Consider the following 5,616-nt stretch of genomic DNA (forward strand, 5'->3'; position numbering starts at 1 on the left):
AGGAATTCTGTTCAGATAAAAATTGTGGGCGTGGCACACTGTCAAGTTCGGAGGTTTTCTTGGCAATCTGCCAAAAACTTAAAACATTTGCGCCACCTGAGGCAGTATATACTCTCAGATCTAGATGAGATGGCAAATATCAGGCGACGGTTTACATGTGGCGGCAGCTCGCATAGGCGGCGTCTGCGGGTGTGCGAGGGCCCGTTCATCGCCGCTTGCGGCTTTAATTTTGAAAGTATAATTCAACTTATGCAACAATTACAACCAATCTCTGTCAGTGTTTTTAACAGTTTTAATATGTTTTTTCTGTGTAGACTGTATTTTTTTGTCCTTTCTTATGACCAAATTCTACCAGATCCGTGTCCGGTTCATCTCCATTCCGTCACAGCACTTGATCTGATTCTAGCCAATGTGTTAACTTCCACTGGATCCACTCTGTTGCGTTGTGCCTGACTTTGCAACCAACTTAAAGTTACGTCCTGTGCACCAGGTGATCTTGCGACCTGGTTTTGTTGCACCTGGGTGGAACTTTTTATTCCTGGCCTGGCCTCTTGTTTACAGGCTTATAGATAAAAATATCTGTGAGCTGTCCCGTCCTGTGAGAGTGGAGGAATTCTCTCCAAACATGTCACTGATTACGTTGCTTTTGGTTTATTTCCCTTGTTTGTTCCTCTTTTGTTTTTTTAACGCTCACTTTCTGCAGATATTTTGATGGAAGGAAAGATCTGATAGGTTTCTATTCTAGTCAATGTGTTAACTTCCACTGGATCCGCCTTGTTTAAGTCCTCTCTTTTTACCTTCATGGCATTAACTCTTGACTGTTCCATCAGATGAAATGTTGATGCAGAAATCTTTGTTGGAATCTCAGAGTGTGTGATCAAAGCTCTTCAGTTTGGATGCTGGATTAAATGTTCACAGTGATCAAAGATTGTGCCTCCGGTTTGTAAATGCTGTGAAATCTCTTTGATGCACTTGAGTCAGATTTGGACAGGAGTGTTTCTCCAGTCCACTGAGCCTGACTGAGTGTGTGTGTGTGTGTGTGTGTGTGGTTGTGTGTGCTTGTGTTAAAGAGTGAACATCTGTGATTGGCTCCTGGTGTGAGGCTCAGTCTTTGTCCGTGTCGCCAAACTGTCTCTGAGAAAGAGAGAGAGGTGTGTGTGTGTGTGTGTGTGTGAGAGAGAGTGATAAACAGAGAGAGAAAGTGGGCTGAGATTAAGACAGTCAGCCTCTCTGATTGGCTGATCCTGTGTGTGTGGGCGGGGCTTATCCTTGCTGGGGGTGGTGCTGCTGCAGTCAGCCTCATTTTTCCAGAGGATCTGATCGCAGAGAGCAGAGAGAGAGAGAGTCCTCCTCACTGTGATCACAGGCTGTCACACACCACGGACCCACACACCGACCGGACAGGGACTGTTCAGACCCACACATCGGTGCTTCCATCACCGGGCAGGGCGCGCCGTCCTGGGGGTGAACTCTGCACGGAGTCAGCCTCTTCCTCTGGAGCTCTGGAGCTCTGTGCTCAGCTCCGCCACCTGCTTCCCTCGATCTGTCTCCTCTGCATGTTCCTGTGTGTGTGCATGAGGACAGTTTTTTGCAGAGCTGTTTAATGTGAGTGTTTCTCACTCACACACTCACACACACACACACGTTACTACCGGATTGGACGCGATGCCTCCTCCTCCTCCTCCTCCTGCAGAGCTTTATCCCTCTTTCTGGATGGATTTCTGAATGGTTTACTTACACACTGGATTAGGATATGGAGTGACTCCTGCTTTGGGAAGTACAAACCTGCAGAACTACAGAAACAGGTGAGGGACATTTCCACTTTTTGTCCTGCTTTTTGTGTCAAAAACTCAGACTTAATCTCCTTTTGAGAGCTGATAAATTAAATCTGAGTCTGCCTCTGCTCATTAAAGTGTGTGTGTGTGTGTGTGTGTGTGTGTGTGTGTGTGTGTGTGTGTTTAAAGTCAGGTTCATGTGACCTGTGTGTTGGATGAGGTCTAACTGGGCTACATTCTTTTCTGCTGAGCCATGTTCAGAAACCCCCTCTGACACACACACACACACACACACACACACACACACACACACACACACACACACCACCCCCTGGAATCATCACGGTCCTGTCTGATGATCCATGGATGTAAAACCTGCAAACAAACATGCAGCTGCTGGAGATGCACTCTTGGAAACAGAGAGCAGGTAGTTGTGGACTGGATTATCATAACTCTGATATTCCACTCTCAGGATTGAGTTTAAACGATGACACACGAGTCCAAAGGAGGAAACATCACCATACTTGAAGAGTTCGGACAGTGAACTCAGCGTAATGTGCAACAGCAGAATCATCTCTCTGTCTCTGTGTGTCTGTCTGCAGCTCTGCTCTTCTCATCTCAACAGAAACACTTCCATTGCTATATTAAGATTGTGAATCCTTAAAGAAACTCTGCAGAGATTACATCATTTTAATCCCCCTGATTGAGTTCTTGTTATATTTTCCCTCCTCTGATGGAAAGTTGTTGAATGGACCCGCTCTCATCGGTCTGTGTGCTCGGCCGCAGCAGGAAACAGGAGGTTTGTCTCGGGATGCATCGTTGGAAGGAGATGCAGTTTGAGGAGGTGTGTGAGCGAGCGGTTCATGGTGGTCGATGCAATGATGGAAGAGGAAACATGCACCTGCAGTTACCTACAGTAACCACAGGTGCTGCCTTTTCATCAGCGATGGACAGCATCAGCGGGCTGAGGTTGTTTGTTGGTGATTTATTCAGAGATAAATAAACATTTACAGCAAATTCAACCTGGAGCAGCTCATCTCTGGTGCATCTGTGAAGGAAGGCGTGTCTGCACAGTTCTTTATGGGCCGGATACCAAATCTCGACTCTTCTGAAGCAGCATTATATACTGTTTGGTTTCAGTGTCACTTATAATCTTTGTTCTGTCTTAGTAAAGTGCTTGTAAAGGGCTGTTGTGCCAGGATTTGGAAGGAGAAGAACTTGGCTTTAATGACAGAGGATCCTTGAGTCCTCAGCATGTTGAAGGCAGGACGCTGTGCTGTTCCAAACAGAGCTGAGTCACTGAGTGGAAGGGCTGTGGGGTTTTGAGTAGAGCTGGGTGACATGGCCTGAGATTAAAATCTCTGTTAAGATCTGAATTGATTTTCCTGTTCCTTCTTAAAATAAACGACAAAATGACTCAGAACGACCTCTTTGATAAAATGCACAGTCATGTAAGGCTGCATGGTTCGACTCGACCGCATGTCTGATGTAGTCGAATAACCTCCCTCTCTCCAACCCCAACACGGTCTCAGCAGATGTGTGTCTAACATGAGTCTGGTCCTGCTGGAGGTTTCTGCCTGTTAAAGGAAGTTTGTCCTCCCCACTGTAACTTGCTAAATGCTGCAAAGTAATTTCTAAAGTCTCTAAAAGTAGTATGGGAGGTGGAGCCTTCAGTTATCAGGCCCCTCTCCTTTGGAATCATCTACCAGTCAGGGTCCGGGAGGCAGACACCCTCTCTACTTTTAAGAGTAGGCTTCAAACTTTCCTTTTTGAGAAAGCTTATAGTTAGAGCTGGATCAGGCTTGGACCAGGTCTTAGTTATGCTGCTATAGGCTTAGACTGACACACTGGGATCCTGTCTTTCCCTCTCTCTCCTCTCTCTGCCTGTCTCTCACTTTAACTCTTCCTGTCCCGTTAAAGTTACTAACCATAGACCTTTCTGGAGTCCCTGAGCTCCCTTGTCTCGTAGGTTTGCTCTGGATCTCTGCTGTAGATTCCTTTTTTGGGTCTTTTCATCCTTTCGTTCTTTCTTTCTTTCTTTCTTTCTTTCTTTCTTTCTTTTCTTTCTTTCTTTCTTTTCTTTTCTTTCTTTCATTTCTTCTTTTCCTTTCATTCCTTTCTTTCATTCCTTCCTTCCTTCTTTCTCGCTTTTAATTATTTTTTCTTTCATTTCTATTTCTTCATTCATTCCTTCTTTCTCCTCATCCCTTTTTTCTTTCAGTTCCTTCTTTCTTCTTCTTTCTCTCTTTGTTCTTTCCATGTTCTCTCATCCTTTTTTCCTTTTCTTCACCCCTCCTTTCCTTCTGTCATTCCTTCACCATTTCTTCTTCCTTCAATTTTCTTTCTTTCTTCTGGTCTCCCTCTCTTCTCTCTTTCTTAGACCTTTCTGGAGTCCCTGAGCTCCCTTGTCTCGTAGGTTCCTCTGGATCTCTGCTGCTGTGGACGTGGTCCAGACTCCAGCTGCTACAACTACTACTATCCGTCTCCCCACTATCATCTCTCTCTCTCTCTTCATCTCCCTCTATCCCTCTCTCCAACACGGTCTCAGCAGATGTGTGTCTAACATGAGTCTGGTCCTGCTGGAGGTTTCTGCCTGTTAAAGGAAGTTTGTCCTTGCCACTGTAACTTGCTAAATGCTGCAAAGTGCTCTGCTCATGGTGGATTAAGATGAGATCAGACTGAGTCCTGTCTGGAAGATGGGACTGGATCTGATCCGGTCCTGGATGGTGGGTCTTTGTTAATGTGACTGAAATTGCTGTCATCATGAGGAGAAGGGAACGTTTGTCTGGGGAAATGTTTCTAGGGACCGCTCATTCGTGGCCACCACCCGTGCACCTCCTCACAAACACTCACCCGCCCCCTCCTGAAATAAACAACATGTTGAACGCTTTGTACTTCTAGCACTTATTGGTACTTTGTTATGTTACAACATTATGTTTTGACTTGAAATACTGGGCAAAATGTGTGTTGCATCAATGCATTTAAGGATTTTTGCATTTCATTAGTCGAAATTTTAATCACTGACACAAAAAACACACACTATATGGTGGTAAAATAAGTGTCGAGGGTTTCATAGGGTCCTACATTTGTTGTGATTTGGTGCTATAGAAATAAAGATTGGTTGACTGAAAACCAGGTCCCCTCCAGCTCTCTCTACTTGCAGCTGTGCAGCTCATACATGGGGCTTTACACTGTATATATGGACGCCATATCTTTATCCACATGCAGCAGGACTGCATCAGTCATGGCTTCACAACATGTTCCTTTCTGGTCACACATGATGCAATGTGAAAATGATTCAGCTGCGTTTTATCAGGTGTTTGTGGGCTGCAGAGGTCTCGTAGTGACACATGCCTCCTCGGCTGCATGCCTCTGGAATAAATTGGTTATGCTGCTGCCTTAAGAACAACCTTTAGTATGATGAGACTGTGGCATCTTGCCTTTGGGAACCATCTCTTCGTTAACACTGGCTGCCATGTTGACGTTGTTTGTGTCTCTGTAGGAAGTAAACAAAAGGAGGTGGTGTGAGCTATGAGAGCCCAAGGGGGCGTGGCGGAGGGGGGTTGAAGAGATAATCTAGATTTCATCCTAAACCACCAAGACGAATTCAAAGATGAAACCGATTTATCGCTCAGGCCTAGTTTTAGGGATGTGGTATGACTCAGATGCACCAACAGTTTGCAGCTTAACCAGCTACTGAGTGAACTAAGGAGACCAGATTAGCCTAGTAGCTAAAAACATGTCCACATTTTTGGTCTTAGCATCTAGAAGGTTGATATCTAGATAAGTAACACAACACTTCCATGTAAGAAGAGATTCAGAGTGCTGGAAGCTCGTTTTG

The 5,616-nt window shown here is 45.1% G+C and overlaps 1 long non-coding RNA gene across 1 annotated transcript; it reads left to right on the forward strand.

Annotated features, from left to right (window-relative positions):
* The first annotated feature begins 1,318 nt into the window (after nt 1–1,318).
* LOC117809029 lies at nt 1,319–2,797 on the forward strand. Its single transcript, XR_004630427.1, has 2 exons — nt 1,319–1,805; nt 2,517–2,797. It is a non-coding gene; the product is annotated as an uncharacterized LOC117809029 (long non-coding RNA).
* Nucleotides 2,798–5,616: the final 2,819 nt, after the last annotated feature.

This window comes from Notolabrus celidotus, unplaced genomic scaffold, assembly GCF_009762535.1.
Source record: "Notolabrus celidotus isolate fNotCel1 unplaced genomic scaffold, fNotCel1.pri scaffold_206_arrow_ctg1, whole genome shotgun sequence".
NCBI lineage: Eukaryota > Metazoa > Chordata > Actinopteri > Labriformes > Labridae > Notolabrus > Notolabrus celidotus.